This window comes from Anastrepha obliqua, chromosome 4 (assembly GCF_027943255.1).
Source record: "Anastrepha obliqua isolate idAnaObli1 chromosome 4, idAnaObli1_1.0, whole genome shotgun sequence".
NCBI lineage: Eukaryota > Metazoa > Arthropoda > Insecta > Diptera > Tephritidae > Anastrepha > Anastrepha obliqua.
Genome location: NC_072895.1, coordinates 51659386 through 51681783, shown reverse-complemented (window position 1 = coordinate 51681783; position 22398 = coordinate 51659386). Strand labels below are relative to the sequence as shown.

The 22398-nt window shown below is 36.3% G+C and overlaps 1 protein-coding gene across 1 annotated transcript in view; it reads left to right on the top strand.

Moving 5' to 3' along the window:
* The window catches only part of LOC129245795 (mucin-2), a 74135-nt gene that overhangs the window by 14034 nt on the left and 37703 nt on the right, over positions 1-22398 (top strand). Inside the window, exon 2 of the mRNA XM_054884187.1 lies at positions 9118-9141. The gene's annotated coding sequence lies outside the window, so the exon portion shown is untranslated. The remainder of the gene's footprint in view (positions 1-9117; positions 9142-22398) is intronic.

Sequence of the window (22398 nt, the reverse complement as noted above, 5' to 3'; positions counted from 1 at the left end):
TAAAATTATTTAAATTTCATAAATTAATCTATATACTCAGGGTCCATTACTCTTTCTTCCAAAAACAAAAAAAAAAAAATAATAATAATAGCGCAAATAAAATAAGAAACCAAAAACTATGAGTTGACAAATTTTTGCATGTACCGCACTTTATTGTCGAAGAACTAATGCGTCCTTCGAGCGTAACAGTACTCAGTTTCGCCAATTTCCTATGCCGAGAGTGTGGCGCCAGCTCCAAGTGGCAATACAAAATATCAATCGTAGAATTAGTAGAGCTAGTAAGAACACTAGCACTATTTCCACCAAAATCTGTTAATTCTGAATTAAAAATATTCAAAATTTCCTCTAACCAGTCCATGATACGTTGAATCTGCAAACTATGATAACTACCGCAGAATCAGTATTTATTAGAATAAAAACATTGCATACAGGGTTACCGAGAAAATCGTCTCAAATAATTTAAGACGATATTATTTAGATCATTTCTGATTAATTTGGTTATGATGCCTAAAACATCGCCGTTTTCGAGATTTTAGATTTTAAAGATTATTTTAAGAAATAATTTCTTTTTCATTTTAGATTCCTCTTTTTTTGTATGTTGATTCAAGCATGCGATATTTTTTTTTTTGTTTTGCTTTTAATTAAAATGTATGTCAATCAGTACAAATCATCAATAGAATTCGAACCGAACCCTGACAACTAAAAACTGCAGCTTGATGAAGTTCTGAATTTACAACTTTTCAGTAAGTACTTGCTAATTCACGTCATTTGTCAACTCCCGTCATTAAAAGCAAAAATGACTTTATGGAAATTATTCTGCAAATTGTTTTAAAAATAAGTTTGTCTCTCTAGCTATCCAAAAAGGTATAACACTTAAATTAGAGAACTAACCTCTAGGCGGATTGTGGGCACAACTAGTGGTGAATAAAATTTTAGAAAAGTTGGCTAAAGCAAAAAAATTTACAATGTAAGCTTTTCTATTCATACTAATTCATTTTCGAAAAGAGCGCCCCTATACTCGACACAAATTCTCATTATTTTCCTAAAAGTTTAAAAAAATTTTTTTTTTCGATTGCTTAAACTATGACAGATACTAAAGAACTACCGGCAACCCCTCGGTTTATTCAATTGCATAACGATCGGTAAATTTCTCTGTTGGGACTCGGAGCAAATTTAGCTTTACGGAGTTATTTCCCCCTTAGGAACTTAAAGCAAATATGGACACACAATTAGTTGAAACTGATTTATTGTGTCTCTTTTCTCTGAAATTTAGATTTTGTAAGCTCTACTGATCCCGAACATCTCTTCATTCCTCTTAATGACATTTTGCTGCCAGATTGGCGGCAACGACTTGCGAATGCCGCCACAGTGGCGACAAAGGGTTAATCTGATGCTGATCAGTTTTGCCTCAAACCTATTGACCAGATACACATTCACTATGCACCAAATCTAAGAAAAAATCCAGGAAATAAAAATCGATTCACACTGTCTCTTCCCTAATTTTTAAGCCGCTTTCACCAGCACGCCTATGTCAGGCTCGCCCATATGGCCTGCCAAGAAGCTTCTCATATCAAGAGTGACTCCCTCTTTTATAATTTTGAAGACAATTGCACCATGGACAAACAAAAATTACCCGAATATCGAAAAGAATGAAAAGATGAACTGTAAGAGCATTACAATGGCAAAGGCATCGCACAGGAATAAAAATTCATCGGCTACGCTGGCAAGATTCTTTTGTGTGAAAGCTCCGTCCCTGAAGTATTCATTGTGTTACTTGCTGGTAGGGCAGAGGAAGGCTTAAACTGTAAACGAGTTGGGGGCAGAGAAAGAGGAGGTTTCTTTTTTTTCTCCAAGTGGAGAAGGATTTAGCCTCACTTCTTTTTCTGATTGACGTTAGTGATCACGAGAAATGAGAAACAACTATTTGAGTTTGTGGAACTTGGCAATAATTCAGATTGGTGATTGGTAAGCAAGGGAATGAAAATTTTGAAAATGCGTGATGTGATCTTTAACATACCTGACAGACAGTACGAGCGTAATTCTGTAAACTACCATGGCTTGAAAGTAATCACTCAAAAAATTTCAGAAAATTTTCAAATTTCAATTGAAACTCCGCAACAGAAATTCAAAAGTAATCTAAAATTTCATATCAAAGAATTGTTCGCATTAAAATGACATGACTCATAAGCATTTTTATTGCGCTTACCACTAAATAGTTTACGATTGCTGTAATACGCTGAAATTGCTCGTTGCAATTTGTGTTTACTTATTTTTTATTATAGTTTTTTTATTTTTTTATTTTTGGTATTGCACTAGTTCTCGCACAGCGACGGATATGTCGCTTACACATTTCTTCTGGCTCTGGGTTTTTGTTGCGTCAATCTTTTCCCACACTCTGTCAGTGGCTGTAGCGACGGGCGATAATATGCATGCGCATGTGCATACATGTGTAATAACATACATACATATAACATATGTGTACAGTATGAAATTGGTACTTATGCCACAATTTTGTTAACGCTAATGACATAATGCTTGTTATATCATGCTAAATATGGCTTTTTGATTATAGAAGTGTTGAAATGCACATAGTTTGCATAAAAGACAAATGCAAAATGAACTATAATTTAAGAAAACGATAGCTAATGAAGACTTTATGAACGAACGTTGTATAGAAAATATTTAGATTTTTTATTTCACTTAAAATTATTTTCATCCACTGTGACTTATATCAGTCAAACTCAATGGACAGACAGCCAGACAGGTAATGCCGTTTTTGTATTTGTGTCACATTTTAGTATCTTTGTCGATAAAGTTATAAAAGCCATCATCGCAAACATAAAAGAAAACATTATATGGAATATTCAGCTGTCAATCGTTATCGTAGTTTGTCATTGAACATAAAATTTTTGAAGATCTATAGAATATAAAATAGGCATACTAGCTTAATAAAAGAGTTATTAACTACTTTTTTAAAAACTCTACTACTTTAACAATTCGACTGTTAAGTAATAAAAAATAATATTACCACAGGAGTAAGAAAATATTAGCGTAGCGGATCAGATAACAAGATCTCAGCTCAGACTATCTGTTTCAGGGTCATTCTTTCTTCATACTCTTTTAAAATGACTTTACTCGGGAAATAAAGCAATCCTCAACATCAAACTTTTTATCATTTATTCATCTCTATTTGGAGATCTTAAAAAATAAAAAAATAAAAATTCTGTCATATTTTGAACTAGAACTTGGAACTTTTTTTCATATACTCACCTGTATTTAGGTACCTTATAAACTAAAGGAGAAAATAAAAATTCATTTATTCTTAGATCTAATTTAATATATATCATCGTACCTGCCCATCAAAAAAACTAGAAATCGGTTGTCACAAAACCGTTAGATCAAATAATTTAATCAGTAAAATATTAGACAGAAACTGTAGCAGAATATTTTAAAAGTAATTAAATTTAATTTTTAGCTCGTTGTTAAAATTTTTGGGAAAATTAAAAATAGCTAATAAAGATTTATTGCGGGTGCCGTAGCCGAATGAGTTGATGCGTGACTATCATCAAAAGTCCATAAGATTGAAACCTCTTCTTCTTCTTCTTAATTGGCGCGATAACCGCTTACGCGATTTTGGCCGAGATTAACAAAGCGCGCCAGTCGTTTTTTTCTCGTGCTAACCGGCGCCAATTGGACACACCAAGTGAAGCCAAGTCCTTCTCCACCTGATCTTTCCAACGCAGAGGAGGCCTTCCTCTTCCTCTGCTACCACCAGCTGGTACCGCATCGAATACTTTCAAAGCCGGAGCGTTTGTATCCATTCGGACGACATGACCCAGCCAACGAAGCCGCTGGATCTTTATTCGCTGCGCTATGCCTATGTCGTCGTAAAGCTCATACAGCTCATCGTTCCATCGTCTACGATATTCGCCGTTGCCAACGTGCAAAGGTCCAAAAATCTTACGCAGAATCTTTCTCTCGAACACTCCAAGCGTCGCTTCATCGGATGTTGTCATCGTCCAAGCTTCTGCGCCATACGTTAGGACGGGCATGATGAGAGTCTTGTAGAGTGTTAATTTTGTTCGTCGAGAGAGGACTTTACTGCTCAATTGCCTACTTAGTCCAAAGTAGCATTTGTTGGCAAGAGAAATTCTACGTTGGATTTCAAGGCTGACATTGTTATCGGTGTTAATGCTGGTTCCTAAATAGACGAAGTCTTTTACAACCTCGAAATTATAACTGTCTACAGTGACGTGGGTGCCGATACGCGAGTGCGCCGACTGTTTGTTTGAAGACAGGAGGTACTTCGTTTTGTCCTCGTTCACCACCAAACCCATTCGCTTTGCCTCTTTATCCAGTTTGGAGAAGGCAGAACTAACAGCGCGGTTGTTAAGGCCGATGATGTCAATATCATCGGCATACGCCAACAATTGTACGCTCTTATAAAAAATTGTGCCTGAGCGATTAAGTTCTGCGGCTCGTACGATGCTCTCCAACATCAGGTTAAAGAAGTCACACGACAGCGAGTCACCCTGTCTGAAACCTCGTTTGGTATCAAACGGCTCGGAGAGGTCCTTCCCAATTCTGACGGCGCTGCTGGTGTTGAGCAACGTCATCTTACATAGCCGTATTAGTTTTGCGGGGATACCAAATTCAGACATAGCGGCATACAGGTAACTCCTTTCCGTACTGTCGAATGCAGCTTTGAAGTCGACGAAAAGATGGTGTGTGTCGATTTTCCTTTCATGGGTCTTTTCCAAGATTTGGCGTATTGTGAATATTTGGTCGATGGTAGACTTTCCAGGTCTGAAGCCACACTGATAAGGTCCAATCAGTTGGTTGACGGTGGGCTTCAGCCTTTCACACAATACGCTCGCTAGAACCTTATAGGCGATATTTAGAAGACTAATCCCGCGGTAATTGGCACAAATTGCAGGATCGCCCTTCTTATGGATTGGGCAGAGCACACTTAAATTCCAATCGGCAGGCATGCTTTCATCCGACCATATTCTGCATAGGAGCTGATGCATGCACCTTACCAGCTCCTCGCCGCCATGTTTGAATAGCTCAGCCGGCAGTCCGTCGGCGCCCGCGGCTTTGTTGTTCTTTAGCCGTGATATTGCTATTCTCACCTCGTCATGGTCGGGTAACGGAACTACAATTCCGTCGTCAACGATTGGGGTATCGGGATCTTCACATTCTCTATGACATGCGCAGCTGTCACCGTTTAACAGGTTCGAGAAGTGTTCCCTCCATAATTTAAGATTGCTTTGTACGTCAGTCACCAGATCGCCGTCTTTGTTCTTACAGGACAACGCCCCGGTCTTAAAACCTTCTGTAAGCCGCCAAACTTTCTGGTAAAATTTTCGGGCGTTGTTCCTATTGGCCAGCATCTCAAGCTCCTCGCACTCACGTATTTCGGCCTCTCGTTTCTTCTGTCGGATAATACGTCTCTCTTCCTTTTTTAGCTCTCTGTAGCGATCCCACATGGCTCGCGTTGCGCCCGATCGCAGCGTGGCTCTATAGGCGGCATCTTTTCTTTCGGCGGCAGCATGACATTCCTCGTCGTACCAATTGTTTTTTCGGGCTCGCCGGAATCCGATTTCTTCTTCGGCGGCGGTACGTAGGGAACGAGAAATGTTGCTCCATTGCTCGCGCATGCCGGTGTGTTGGGCAGTGCTCTCCGAGAGCAGGAGTGAGAGTCGAGTGGCGAATCTTCTGGCTGTCTGTTGTGATTGCAGCTTTTCGATGTCGAACATTCTTTGCGTAGGTAGATGTACGTTTTTTGCCGCACAGAGGCGTGTGCGAAGTTTGGCTGCAACAAGGTAATGATCCGAGTCGATGTTGGGTCCTCGGATCGTACGTACATCTAATACACTAGAAGCGTGTCTTCCATCTATCACAACATGATCGATCTGGTTTCGCGTTTTTCGATCTGGAGACAACCAGGTAGCTTGGTGAATCTTCTTATGCTGGAATCTGGTGCTACAGACTACCATGTTTCGGGCCCCGGCGAAGTCGATCAGCCTCTGTCCGTTACCGGATGTTTCGTTGTGCAGGCTGAATTTTCCGACTGTGGGACCAAAAATTCCCTCCTTGCCCACCCTGGCGTTGAAGTCGCCAAGCACGATTTTTATGTCGTGGCGGGGGCAGCGCTCATAGGAACGTTCCAAGCGCTCATAGAAAGAATCCTTGGTCGCATCGTCCTTCTCTTCCGTCGGGGCGTGGGCGCAAATTAGCGAGATGTTAAAAAATCGCGCTTTGATGCGGATTGTTGCGAGACGCTCGTCCACCGGAGTGAACGACAGTACTTGGCGACGAAGTCTCTCTCCCACAACAAATCCGACACCGAATTTGCGCTCCTTTACATGGCAGCTGTAGTAGACGTCGCAAGGTCCTATGTTTTTCTTACCTTGCCCCGTCCATCGCATCTCTTGGATGGCAGTGATGTCAGCCTTTACTCTCACGAGGACATCAACCAGCCGGGCAGAGGCACCTTCCCCATTAAGGGACCGGACATTCCAGGTGCATGCCCTCAAATCGTATTCCTTATTTCGTTTGCAGGGGTCGTCATCAGTGTTGGAAGTTCTCATCCGAGGCTTTGTTGCTGTTTTCATTGGGGGGGCTTTTTAAGTGGCGGGTCCCAAACCCAGCGCACAACCAGCTATGCTGGGATGCTTCGCCTTCTCACTTTAGCTCACTCCCGAACGGGTGTTCGGAAGCTAACCAGAGGATACGTGGGCTAATCCCGGACGTTGTGAGCTGCTTGAACCATATGTAGAAGAATCGTCCTGGCCACTCCCAAGTGAATGGCGATCAGTAACTTTCCCCACTTGCGTGGACTTCTACACATGGAACCATCCATGAAACCCCGAGTACGAAATACCAATGGATATAAACCTTTTCTTCTAATAAAGGTCGCTCCTCGGTAGGCTTCCCAGTGTATTTCTGCCATTAAAAAGGTGCTCATAAAAATCTCTCTGCTGTTCAGAGGCGGCATAAAATTGTAGGTCTTTCCATTTGAAGGAAAACACAGACCACACCACAGACAGGAGGACGGGATGAACCAAACACACAAAAAGTGTGTAAGACCAATTATTTATATATATTAGCCTGGATCCTCCAGTGCCTAAACAAAGCATGTGCCATATAATATTAATATATTAATTAATATAATAATATTAAAGGTTGCAAGAGGATCTCTCAAATTAATTTCAATTTGAATTTTTGGCACATTTTTGAAATTTTTTACGAATTTTGAAATTTTTAGAAAATATTTGCTCATGAAAAATATAGAAAAAATGGGACAGAAAAGATAAGAATGTGGTACAGCAATTATAGAAGAGGAAAAGTTGTCGAAAAGTGGAACACCTACCACTTTTTAGCAGTAACCTCAACATACAGGGTGCGCCATCTTATATGTTTATATGTAAACACTGAATAACTTTGTCATTTACCAACCGATCGACTTCAACATACATATTTTCGATACCTCAATTCAGTACGATTTTAACCATGGATCGCCTTACACCGAAACCACGCGCTGAAATATTGACGCTATACATACGCGCATATCGCAAAAAGTATCGGGGCAAACAGGCATACGCAACAGGCAGCACGGAACAGTAGGAGATCGTCAACATGCCGTTCATCAACGACCAAGACGTTCCAATGAACTTACTGAAGCAGTGAGGGAGAGCGTTGCCCAGGAGCCAAGAGTGTCGTATCTGTCCCGCTTAGCATTTTGGCGTCAATGAAACCACAATGCGGCGCATTTTAAAGGATGATTTTAATTTGTTTCCGTGACACACAGAATATTGCCGACAGACCATTCACGTCGCTTGGAATACGGCCAAACAGTCGCTCGAATGGTTGGCACTACACCCAATTTTTGGGAGCAAATTTTAATAACTGACGAGGCACATTTTAACCTCTTTGGCAGCGTGAATAAACAAAATTGCCGCATTTGGGGAACTAACAATCCACACGAGATCCATTAAACGCCATTGCATGACCAGAAAGTAATTTGGGCCGGCATTTGCGCCAAAACCATCATTGGGCCATATTTTTACCGAGAAAACGAAACGGTCAATGGAAACCGATATCGATGGATGTTGGTTCATTATGTCTGCCAGCAAATGCTTGAGAAAGGTTCAAACGGTTACTGGTTTCAACAAGACGGTGCGCCATGCCACACTGCGAATGCAACAATTGAATTTCTGCAACGAAAATTCCCGGGACGTGTGGACGTGTCAAAAAGAGTCGACATCGACTGGACCCCCAGATCACCTGACTTAACCCCCCGGACTTCTTTTTGTGCGGTTATCTGAAAAGTAACGTTTACGTCAATAAGCCGCAGACTATTTACCAGCTTAAGGCAAACATTCGTGCCGAAATCGATGCTATAAAACCCGAAATGCTTGGCAAGATGATGACAAACGCAGAAAAAAGATCGCAGCTTGTGATTGCTAATATAATAAAGATGGCCACTTGACTGTTATTGTATAAAATAGTTTTAATAAATTGTTAATGACCAAATAAAAATACCTCACTTATACAAATTAGTTTTTTTTTTCAAAGTTATTCAATGTTTTCATACCGACATAAAAGATGGCGCACCCTGTACTGTAAAAGAAATTGTGATATTTAGGGACCAAACGGCAGGAGCTTTGTCTTCAGTCCATCCATCACATTTGTCTCTGATATAAAAAACTCGTATTACCCTGACCAAATTGAAATTTGAAAATCTTTATTTATTATTGGAAATCAATTTCATTCCCTTCATATATTGCTATTATTTGAAAATAGATACCAATTTTCCAGTATTGTCATATAGCACTAATCACCCAATTTTGTTTTTGAATAACTTTTTTGCTAAATAAAAAAAAATATTTTGGCTGATCAATATCTTCATCTGGACTTTTAAGCGCTCCATTGCTTATCTGTTTCTATACTGCAGCTATCTAGTTCAGAAAAGTCAAATATGACTGACGTACGATGCCATTTGCAAAACGCATAAATCTAACAGCTGGGTAATTAACTTTGCACCACCTGGTAGTTCCATTGCATGTTATTTTTAAATTTTGTGCTCTAATCTCTGTTTTACTCTCGTTTCAGATTTTCAAAGTTGTGGAAAATCAGGTAAGAGGAAAAAATTACTGCACCATACTCATTTTCGGTTATTAGCTTATTCTATGGCTCAGAATTTATGATAAAAATTTCACTTTATATATTAGTTGATGTAAAATTCATAGAATTTTTAATATTTTGAGAAAGTGTATGCGATTTAAGCCGATTTTAAGCCTCTCTGTAAATTCAGAGAAATGTGAGGTCTAAGTAGCCTTTCGAATTGATTTGGATTTATCCCTACGATATCCAAGGAATGTAAACAAGGTACCTATTGGTCAGTGGCATTTTCAAATGGGCAAATTTTTACTAAATTGTATAAAAAATATAGGCAGCCATGAAACTAGTAGATATAGTGACGCCTATTCATAGTCCTGTGTTAGAGAGAGGTATCGGGATCTTCCGTTTCTCTGTATTCAAATTTTAATCGAAAACAGAAAAGTGGGTTTGTCAAGCCGATTGCGGCTATAGGCGTATTCTCCGTCTAAATAGAGCAAATAAATTCATTCCATATATATTTATTTAACACCAAATAAAAAACAAAATACATAAGTTCCTATATGAAGATAAGCAACTCATTAGTGCAAATGAAATTTAATATAATACATTTAAGATCAAATTTTAGAACAAATATCGTAATTTTATATGTAGTTTTGCATTTGTACAAATACTACCGCTGCTATTAGATTATAAGACCTAATTTGCTGAATATCATTATATGAAGATAGATTGCAAATAAAATATTTACACAAAAAAAATATATATATATTTATGTCAATCTTAATACTCATAACTCCTTCATAATATCGGATTCCCTTTCCATTTCTTTAAAATAGTATTTATTCACTAGTTTTCTAATCACGCTCCGTATACAAAGAAATTTAAATTTCATTCAATTTGACAGATCTGCTGCTACTTAAGAACAGTTTTTCATCTTTCTAACTTAGGAGCTGGTTCTAGAGAAGAAAGGGGAGTCTAACTCTATTATGACTGAGATAAAGTCCACAATTAAATGAAGTATGTTTCAGTTTATTTAGAGTTGGCTATGATTATGCGTCAGTGCCTTTAATATTAGCCATAGGCTTTAGTAAAGAATAAAAAATACTAAAAATTAAATACAAACAAAAATATTTTTCAATCTTAACACACTCATAATTTGTTTCCATATTAGCTATCATCAAATGTTTCGACAACTGATTAAGGAGAATGGGTTTGGATGATGTATTGGAAAGTGAAAAGGCCATATTAAAGTGTGGTTAAGTTTCAAGGGCCGGTTTTAATTTTGAATAAAATACAATTTTTTAAGAAATTATTGTCATTTCTCTTTATTATGATAATACTAGTATGGCTCAATTACGTATAAAATAAAATATTGGCCAAATGGCCGCTGCGGCCTCGGCGGCACACCTCCATCCGATGGTCCAAATTTTCGATGACGCTAAGGCATAATTGAGGTTCTATGCCGTTAATATGCCGAATTATCGCATCCTTTAGCTCTTGAATTGTTGCTGGCTTATCAATGTACAACTTTTCTTTCAAATAACCCCAAAGAAAGAAGTCCAACGTTGTCAAATCACATGATCTTGGCGGCCAAATCATATGATCTTGGCGGCCAAATCATATGATCTTGGCGGCCATCGCCGTGACGTGAGATTATTCGGTCATCAAATTTTTCGCGCAAAAAAGCCATTGTTTCGTTAGCTGTGTAACAAGTGACACCGTCCTGTTGAAACCACATATCGTCCACATACATATCTTCCAATTCGGGCCGTAAAAAGTTCCTTATCATCTCACGATAGCGAACACTATTCACAGTAACTGCCTGACCGCCCTCATTTTGGAAAAAATACGGCCCAATGATGCCGCCGGCCCCTTAAAACCGCACCAAACAGTAACTCTTTGTGGGTGCATTGGTTTTTCGGCAATCACTCTGGGATTATCATTCGCCCGCGGCGAATTCGGCAATTCTGCTTATTGACCACTGAGGTGAAAATGTGTCTCATCCCTGAAGAGGATTTTCTTCACGAAGTGCGCGATATGCATTTTTATTTGAACGCCGGTTTCCGTAATAAGCCTGAATAACTTTAACGCGTTGCTCGATTGTGTATCTTTCCATGATTCAAATTAAGTTAGTCTGAAATCTGAAATGCAGACGTTTAGGTGTGGTTCACATTCAACATCGGCCCTTGAAATTTAACCGCCCTTTAGATAAGTAGGCCGAAATGTACACATCAAATTATATCCATTTGCAGTAAATTACCCCTGTTTTCGCCCGCAATGGCGGCATGCATTCCACACACAATTTTCTGAACATCGAAAATATTTTTGTGCCTCTGCAATACATAATTTTGCCTACAAGGGTAAGGCACGAGAAGGAGGGCTTCGAAATGATCTCTTCTATTACAGGGTCCGGCACTCGAAGTGTAACCAATTCAAAAGTGCCATAAATTTAGGTTGGAAAACTACTTTTGTTCAATTCAAAGTAACAAATGTGTGAAAATAATACCAAATTAAGAATCAATTTACTTTTGCTCCATATGAAAGGCCTTTTGCCTTGTCTATGGCCTTAAGACGGTCCACAAACGAATCGCAAGCTGCCCGAATGTCACGTGCAGGTATTTTGGCCCACTCGCGGACAATAGATTTTCTCAGCACCTCGAAGCTGGTGAATCTTTTAGTTCCGAACTTGCTCTCCAAAATGGCCTAAAGGGAATAATCCAGCGGACTTGCCTGTGGTGAATTTGAGAGCCATTGTGTGGACGTTATGAAGTTTTGAACGTTGTTTTTTAGTGATTCTTGGTTCACTCGAGCTTTGTGAGACGGTGCCGAGTCCTGTCTGCCACCGAAATGTTTGTCTGCCCGAGGCTTCAAAGCAACCTTCAGAATACTTTCTCAATAATATTTCGCATTTACCTTAACGCCACGCTCGATGAAAACGATTGGAAAGCGCCAATTTGCGGATACAGCGGCCCAAATCATTACCTGTGACGAATGCTGCCGCCTGGTGGCCAATCGATGATTGATGCCGTGCATCAACTGCGCGAGTAGTCCTAAGTTGGTTACACTACGAATGCAGGAAAAAACTATAGTATTAGTTCTTATGGACCACTTTTGACAATTTATTTCTTTCTTATTTCTTTTTAACAATACCTTTATAAAAAGACCTAGTTTCAAATTCAAAATTCAACAAATTTCCAACAAAAGCTTACACCTTTTAATCACAATTACTACAAAAATTTAGTGAGAAGTTTATTTTTTCCTTTGTTTTACAAAAATATAGTTCATAGTTCCATTTATTTCAGTGCACGTTTCAAGCTTTCTGCAAATTTTAAAAATTGTCAAAAAACTTTCCACAAAATTTCACACTTTTAATCCAAACCCATTGAGAAGTTTGGTGCAATAAAGTGCAAGTTTCAAGTAGCACAAAAATAGTGTTGATTTTTTTAATTTTTTCCTGATGGTGTTGGGTCTTTCTTCTATATAAAAATTATTTCGGGTAAACAAAAGAACAAATATTTCTCAAAAGTCAACGAGATTTTTGAATGAACTAAAAAAAAAATCAGGTATCTAAACTGGTCACTAAGCCTCTGCGCTATAGTTATTTAACGCAGTCTGCCTTGTGGAATAATAGAAAATTTTTATAGAGATTTTAATCACTTTATCTTGTGCTCTATAGATGCTGATGATGTAATCGAAAATTGAACAGAAAAGCTATCAACCAATTCTAACTCTGTCATTTACACCGTTCACAAATACTATCACGCAAAGTCTTGCAAATTAAGCAAGAATAAAGTCAAGGAACATTTGCTAGCCAAGTAATGTTAAGCAACAACATCTGTTTTAACAATTAAGTAGAAAACATTCAGTGCAGACACATGTACGCGTTCATACATATAAGCGCATATGCAGCAAGTTCTTCTATTTATAAATGCACCATACGTATGTATGTCGCTTTGTTGAATGGCAAAACCCATAAATACATACCAACACACCAGCATACGAACATTGAAGCACGCGTGCGTGACACATACTTTTGTAAGTAAAAAATTAATGACACGATTGCAACACTTTTGTAAGTAAACCGTGACAATAAATCTAAATGTGTATTTCCATGTGACAAGCAACAAAATTAGTAAACGCAGCAGACGAGTTAGTAAAATGAATATTTCAATCAAAAAGGGAAGTGGTTTTCCTAAGCAAGTTATATGTATGCATTTATATGTATTTTCTCAGCATGTACAGTGCCATACATAAGAATTCGGACAGGCGCTAAGTTTGCATTTAAAGTGCTATACAATCCAAATGATGCAAGATTCAGCTGGAGGAGTGTTAGTGCATTCTGAAAAGTGGTTCTCTAGTTGCAGTGAGAGGGTTGATTTATGCCTACTAGTAAGAAAATTACTCAAAGTGGCAAGAGCAAGAGTCTGGTTCTACAGAAAAATAAATATACTATTCTGGAAGCAAGTGAAAGAGTTGGACACTTGTTGTCGTATAATGCTTTAAGATTTAAACGAAGACAAGGCATATGAGAAACCGGCTCGAATCGCCTCAGAAATGCCAGCCCGAAGATCTCTCTAACTCTAAGGTGATCTCTAACTGGAATACTTAAGTTTACCAAGTAGAACCAAAGCTACCGAACATCTTAGGAGAGAGAATTCATAGAAGAGGCGGCACTAACAATTGTAGAACAGCTCTTCGTTTGAAGATCTGAGCTTACTTTACAACTCTCTGTCAAGGAGCCATTTTTGAAAATGGAACTGTACCAATAAGTATCCAATGGCGCAAACAACACCACAATTGGACTACAATTCATTGAAAAAGAGTGATTGCCGCAGACGAGCTCCAATTTAGCTTTTTCAAAACCATTCACATGTCGTAAGGAAGGAGACGAATCAGTGAACTCCATAGTGAAAAGTACTTTTCTGAGATGACGCCCGTGAAGAAGAAACTCTCATTAGTACTGCTAGACAAGCATAACAGCTTGCATGACTTGTAACCTCACAGCTACACCTACGTACAAAACATTTCTTCACTATCTGCCACTCTCTTCGTGGAACTGCAAAAGGTATTGCCTCACGTGCCTGATTAACTCATAGGCTTCTAGTTATTGTTGAATAGAATCTTCGAAGCAAAGCTTGGGCATTGGAACAAGATGTGATCAATATCTTTTTCCCTCTCCATGCATATTGCACAGTTTGAGGAACTATCATGGCCAATTCTATGGAGGTATTTTCGAAATACCCTGTCCTATGGAAGTAATTGAGATCGGTGGTAGTTTGAGCCCTTATGGTTCCTTCCGTAAGGATGGCTAGGAACTCATGCGCCCTTACTTTTAAACGCTGCCAGCTAGCTGTGTTAAAAGCACTTTTTTGGAAGTAATTGTGACAGATGAATTTTCAGAGGTGCGTTGCCTCTATTATAGGGCAGCGAAAGCTATCCCTTATAGACGGCAGAGTAAACTTCATTATGGAATGTGGTGTGCGTAAGGAAATTTTGAACACATCGATTAGAAAGCATTACCCACAGGAAAATTCAGCAAACTCACTACACAGCACTACTAGCAAATTCAGTTCCTGCATTTCGGGATCCCGAATATCGGGATTAGTGGAAAACAACTTCATATCGTTCATTTTCTTTTCAAATCGGGATATACTTATAGGAAAGATTTAGAATAAAGTTGAATTAAGCGACGAAATCCTGAATCTTTAAACTGTCATACAGTATTGGTACTCACACACATATATACATACATGCATAATTGGCGCTTACACCCTTTTTTGGGTATTTAGCCGAGCTTCTCCATATATTTGTGGCGTGTGCCTTGATGTTGTTTCACAAATGGAGCGGCCTACAGATTTAAGACCGCCCCGAATGGCAGGTATCTTTTATGAGGAGCTTTTTCATGGAAGAAATGAACTCGGGCGGCCGCTATTAGAAAAATGTTTTTCTTAATTTTGGTGTTTCACATTCTCCGAAATTCTCCGAATTGCAGTCACGCACATTTCACACCCATTCGACTACGGCGGTGCAACCACATAGTTATTACACAGGAAAACTCCATATATCCCTGCCTTTTTTTTTTTTGAAAAAAAGATAGAAATAGGCAAAGGCCAATGAACTTTTCTGGTAATAGTTCGGCCTGAAATATGTATATAATCTTTGGCACATTTTGGAGATGTAAGATAAAAATGGACTGGCTAACATTGTATCTTAATTAATTCAGATTTTTACACACTGGTCTCTCTGCAAAGAAATTGTAAAAAGAAAACTTAGAAATTGCAAACTGAAGCTCCAAACTTTATAAGTAAAACTTAAACAAAAAACCCCTTTTTGAAAGTGACTTATTTTTTTAATGATACTATTGACAAAATTATATAAATTCCAAGCTTTTTATAAAATAAAATTATATCTTTCAAATCTTACCTTTTGAAAACTTAATGCCACAAAAAAAGCTGTTTTTATGTCGGCAAGTTTTAGGTCCGAAGTTTTATGTTTGTAAATGTACGCTTTGGATTAAGAAAAAAGTTCAGGAAACTAAAGCAGAGCATGCTGGCGAAGCATGTCCGCCATAAAAAGGTGTTGTCTACCAAATAACAACCATCTATGTACACACATACATTTGTACATGCACATACCTTTTGGTTTATGCCCACAAGTAAACTCAAAAATGTAAACAAAGGCTCAAATCACTACTAAAGTAAGTGACTACAAATTTTGGTGGAAAAATGTATTTAAAGTAGGTTAACAACCAATTGAAAGTGTCGAGCAGCTCATAGTTTTAGTTGGTAACAACCGGCATGGTTTTTATAAATTAGTAGTAGGCCAACAATAGCTGCTGGAGTTACTCTAACTATTGGCATTCTATTATAACTAATCAAAAATATTGGATTTGGTTAATTTTCTGGCTGAAATATTAAAAGCTATATAGGAAAAGAGGAAACGCCGACACATACGATTAAAAATTCGGTCTAATGCTATTATCAAATAAAATTAAAAAAAAAATAGGCGAATAGTAATACTCAAGAGTTGGTTCATAGAAAGAAGAGGAAGAACTCAGTAAAAGAGATAAAATTAAAAACTCGTTTGAATAAAAAGAAATAAGATTAAGTAATTTTTCCAAACCCCAAATATTAAGCAAAAGAATAAAATTATTTAAGTGATTATAACTTCTTTTGGGTATATTTTTTAATTAACCGCCTAACAAAAAAGGACCGCAAAACATTAAGAAAATGCCAAAAATCTAACACAAAATTTAATACACCTACTTATGTGCAGACTTATCGAGCAATTCTTCGTCTTTCTGCAATTCGTCATGAAAATTAATATTTGTCCATCACTAATTGAATCAATGTTCGATATGATCGTAGAAACTATTGACTGACAAGGTTATTCATTAGAAAGTTCGCAAATACCCAGTTATTGAGAACGTAATTTTGCGCAAAAAAATAGTTGCAATTTAATTTCTAGTATTCAAAAGCAGTCAGAGAGTGCTCATAAATATATGTTATAAAAAAAATATCATACATTAAAGACTTTTCGAATATATACTAAAAGATGTCATGGAGGAAAAAATAACGAAGATTCACTCAAGGTGTACTTCTTTTGTACAACAAGAGACATATGCGATGGCTGCTGTACGTGATATCGAAATATTTAAGACCTCCATTTAGTCTTCTGAGTTAATTTTTTATTTCTAATAAGTAAATAAAGGTTTTTCTAACACTTAAATAAAGGTTTCAAGTAAAACAATTTAATAATTATGCTGAAGTAGTGTCGCAATTTTATTTTTTATTTTACTTGGTTTGAACGAAGAATATATCGAACAATAATTACATGTTCCCGATGCACGTTGTTACGCCACAAAAAACACACATATTGAGATTTGGAATTTATTTTTTTAATAATTATTTTACTAATTTTATTTAATTTAATGTTAATCGATACAATATTTCTGATTCTTTCATTTGTTATAAAAATGTATAGTTTTTTCGGGACACCAAGGTTTTAGTATACCAAACACCATACAATTGACCAAATGAAAAACATAAACTTTAATTTGACAGCGTCAACAGATAGAACAAATTTCATCTGCAGAGAAGTGGCAGCCCTTTTTAAATACTCTGGACTGAAGTATTCTTACATATAGCCCATCCAAAAACCACACAACAATAGCGTTTTGACCAGTTAGGACTATATTTATTTTGTTTTGTTAAAGTTCATAAAAATACTGTTCATTTTACAATAAATTTCAAGCAAATCATTGTTCCATTTCCAAATTCATGAAATTTCAACAAAGATCCAGCAAAAATATGGCATGCATTTGTTTTAAAGAGAAAATTCCCAAAATGAACAGGATTTATTAACAATTCAAAGTCAAACTCGTTTGTTGCACTAAATGTTAACAAGCCGTAAAATTGCGTAACCAAATTTTCGTAAAAATTCTAGAAAAAAAATTTAGTTAGTGAAGTTTTGGTGAAATTTTGCTGATTTTTTTTTAATTTTGTACAACGTTTGAAGCTTCAATTTGTTGAGAATTTTGAGCCAATTCAAATTGTTTATTATACTGAATGAATGAATGCGTTGGAACAAACGCTTCAAAACGCCAAGATAAAAAATTTCATCAACGGTTTGGCCCGTTGGCATGAACTCCTTGTGGACTGTTCTCCTGGAATCGTAAAAACAAATGAGCATCGACTTGATTTTTGACTCCTCCAAACGCAAGTTTTTGGGTAGTGGCTCGTCTGGGGACTTCCATTCGGCACTTTGATGCTTACTTTCAGATTCATGTTGGAAACAACACGTTTCATCACCAACTACAATCTTGTAAAGGAAGTTCTCGTCTTTTCTCACCTCTTTAATTAGATCTTTCGAATGTTGAATTCTGAGCAATTTTAGACCTCAGTTAACTTATGCGGAATAAAACGTGCACAGACCTTTCGTAAGCCGAAATGATCAGCTAAAATGCGATAAATCGAAATTTTGGAGATATTCAACTTCGATTCCATGAATTTCAATAATGATTTCGTTCATTTTTGATAAATTTACGAGCAATTTCGATGGAGTCTTCGGTGGTTACTGATTTTGGGCGGCCCATATGTTCATTGTCATTTATGTTCTCCCAACCATCTCTGAAATATGTAAACCACTCATTAACTCTGGTACGAGAGAGGCAATCACCGTCATAAATTTTTTTTACCAATTCAAATGTTTCGGTAAACGTTTTACTGATTTTAAAACAAAATTTGATATTAGCTCTTTGTTCGAAACTAATTTGAGTACCGTTGACACAAACATACTGATACTTTAGATGCAATAACTTCGCTTCCACTGAACCAAATGTCACCAAGCTTTCACTGGAAGTCAGCTAGAGATGTAACTTCCAACGCACTAACTCATTAAAAAGATGGCGCCATCAAAAACATTTTAATGACGCCAGTCTTGTTTATTTTGGGCTTATAGTTTGTGTGACTTTTAGATGAGCGGCAACTCTATACAAAAATATTTAAAGAAGAATGTAGTTTTAGGTAATTAAGGTTTCATAACCAGTTTTTTATTCAATTTACATAAGTTATTAATTTGAGTTTTGTATATAGGCAGCAACCCTTTTATTTTCGATCCGATTGGTCCTTATCCTTACAGGAAAACTTGTCATACTTTTTCACAATACTCTACTCTTGCTGAAAATTTCATCAAAACTCCATCACCGATATTGTAAACGACTATTTAAATTGATTTTTTGCATATATGTATAATAACTTGTACATACATTTTTAGGTTAAGTGGCAACCCTGTCTACAAATATGTCGAAATTAAAATGTCCTTCGTCTGTAGCCGTAATATGTTGCCTGTTGTAATATGTTGCTTTATTAAAATATTTAATTCATTGTAATTTTTATGTGATGGCAACCCTGTTCAAAAATTATTTTCGGCCAAGCCCCATGCATTCTATTTAAACTTTGTAATATTTTATTTTATTTTTTACATAGTTATTAAATACATTATTAGAAAGGCGGCAACCCACTTAAAAACTATTTATAGTTTGAGGTTTTTTAAATACCTTAACTTTGCCACCCATATCGTAATTTTTCACTTTTCATTTTTCACAATTGATCTTAATTTTTTTATGTAGGCGGCAATTTTATTTTTTATTCGATCGGCCCCACGATTTAGGGTAGCACTTCTCACACTTTTCTAAAGTATTGCTGAAAATTCCATCAGCAGTAGGGAGCCTACACACAAAAGCACATATTTATCCACTAATATGTACAATACATATGTATGTATATACATGTAAAGATTTTGCAATCTTTTCTCTCTTCATTTAGCAAGCTTTTGTACCTCCCCTTGCATGTTTTATTATATATAAAAAATAATTGTTTTGGCAAATTAGGTAAAAAATTCAAGACAGGTTACTATCGATTTTTCCATATATTTTTTCACAGCCTCAAATATTTGATTAGCTAACTAGGTTTCATTTAGCAGTTAAAAACACTAATTATTTCTTTTGCAATTACATATAACCAATTATGTAAAGTTGCAAAGCCGGAAGCTTCAAAATATTTACAAACAGTTTCTGAAAATCATTCACACGTTGTGGACTCAGCAAAAAACGATAATTACAATTAAAAAAACACAAGAAAAAACAACATTTCAGTGTAAAGCAAGTGACTTAAGCACCGTTAACAAGCATTGGCATGTAGCGCTAATGATTTATAGCGAAGTGAAAACTCAAAACAATAACAAAAATCGAAATTAACGTCAAAAACAATTAACACACAAGAGTATTGTGTAATATGAAAATGATATATTTTTGTGTCTCCGTAAAAGTTACTTCCATATATATAAGTAATGTACAGTTTTTTTCTACTTGCAAAATAAAAATTACAAAATTCAGGCAAAGCAGCGAGAAAGTTATGGAATAGCTAAAAACAGAAGCAATCTGTCATTAAGCAACAAAATTGTTTATAAGGTGTACTAAACGGAAACCGTTAAAAAAAAGCAAATTTTATAAATCAACGTGAAAATATGCAATAATCATAAGCCACAGCAAAGTAATCTAAAGCGCGCACACATGCATGCACACAAAGCCAATGTAAACAAAGCAACAGGTGTCATTAAGGCGTTCATGTGGCATAATTTATGTGAATGTACTTAGGCATATGCATGCCTGTATATGTAGATGTGCATGTGCTTGTGCATTTTTTTTTTTTTAATTTAAGCCCATACGCTCGTGACACTTATTCTTGCCTAATTTACGCCAATACCTATGCACATGGAGAGCAATCGAAGAAGCACAAAAAAAAAACAAAATGCGAATGCTAATCAAAAGCAAATTGCGCCATTTCACTTTCGCTTTCAACGCCCCGTGTCGCACTTGACGCTTGGCTGACTAGATGGTTGGCTGGCACTTCACTGTCATCATTCGTCATTAACGCCGCGCCATGTCGGCATATCGCTAATCGTACATTAACATTCTGTTTTCAGTTGTGCAAATTGTGCAAGTAATGACGCTTTAGCGAAACAGCGAAACACACAGGTGAGCTCATATAAACGAAAGGAAAGTTCGTGTCTGAAGTCTTTCGTTTGAGCGGCACAGCTTACAACGTGAATGCGCTAATAAAAGTATAAAAATGTTAAGTATTTGAATAATTTTCGACTGCATGAATTTTTAAGTGCAGACATGCAAAATTATTTTATTTGTTTAGCTATTCGAATTTTGAATGCAAACTTTAGTTTGCTATTTGGACAGCTGTTGTTGCGCACTATAGAAAAGCTTACTTAAAATTGAGTGTTTCAGATATGGGCAATGAAACAATTTCACGAAAAGTTTTCGTATATTAGTGAAAAACGTTCAGCAAATTTGTTTTTTTTTTGGTTTTTTTTATTTCTTTAAAAAGGTGAGGAATTCCGTAGAAATATAATAAATACGAATTGAAGAAACGTATTTCATAAAATGTTATGGGTTAAAAAGTCTAAAAGTTAAAAAATAAAAAAAAATCTGCAAGTCCTGATATTTTGCATAGATTACACTGGTTTACGAATTTTGAATTTTTTTCTCACCGGATACCACTTTCCAAATCCTATGTATAAGTATAAGTAGAAACGAGCGGTGGTTCTGAAAATTTAGTACATTTTTTTATAGTTAAATTTTCGAGACATTTGCTTCACAACCAGGCAGAGAATCAGAAAGCTAGTGTATTCAATAGAAATATATTAAATAGGCATCGGAGAAAATATTTTGATAATATTTTATGGCTTAAAATAAGTCTAAAGTTGAAAAACAGAAAATAAAAGTGCTTAGATAAAAGTAAATGAAAGATATATAAAATTTTCTATAAACAATGCATACATTAAGTTTCAATTGGTATAAGAATTTCTGAGAAATTAGAGTGATTCCATGCCAAGTGATTAGAGTATTTTGGACATGGTCCTCAATTTATCTGAAAATTGTTTTATTTGCAGGCTTAAATATAAAAAAGTAAACTGACAAATGTTCTAAAAAATTAATGATTTCGAATTTTTTCCCCCTTATTCACTCCACTTGGGAGCATACGGCCTCGACAAGACTCAGTCTAGCGTTTGTTTCCTTAATCTACTTTGATTTCTGAGAAGGTAGGTGATTAGCCTGCCGCTACAAAAAATTTGGAATTTATTCAATGACAAAAATTTTGGTATGGAGTTTTTCAAAGTCAAGTAAATGCGGTTCTTTTAAACATTTTTATATATTTTTTTATAATTTTTTTTTTTTTGTGTGATAAAATAAACTTTTCTAAGATTTGAATTTTTTTATTGTATATGATATTATAAATTTTTTTTTGTAGTAAGTGTTTGTATAACATTTTGTTTTTTTATTGTAAACGCTTTTGATGGGCTCGGTATATTCACTGCATTCAGTATATAGAGAAAATATGCAGTATTTCAGTGAAAGAAAAGTTGTGAAAAATCGTTGCAGATTTTCAATCACTTGCATATCACAATCAGGCACTTTATCATACTTGAATATAATAAGCTATAAAATTGCATTCCTAACTGTTTTCTAGAAATTCTAAAACCGCGAAATGTTGCTGATATTTTCTAATTTTTTTTTTAGTTTGATATTGAATTTGAAACTTGGATATATTTGGTATTTGTTAGGCAATGAGCTACAGTTAGAAATAATAATGAGTATTCAAAAAAAAAAAAAAAACAAAAAAAAACCCGCGGCCAAATATCAAAACTGGCTAAAATATTACTCCCATTGCAGTCATATCAGCCACCAGAGCTTTCCTACCA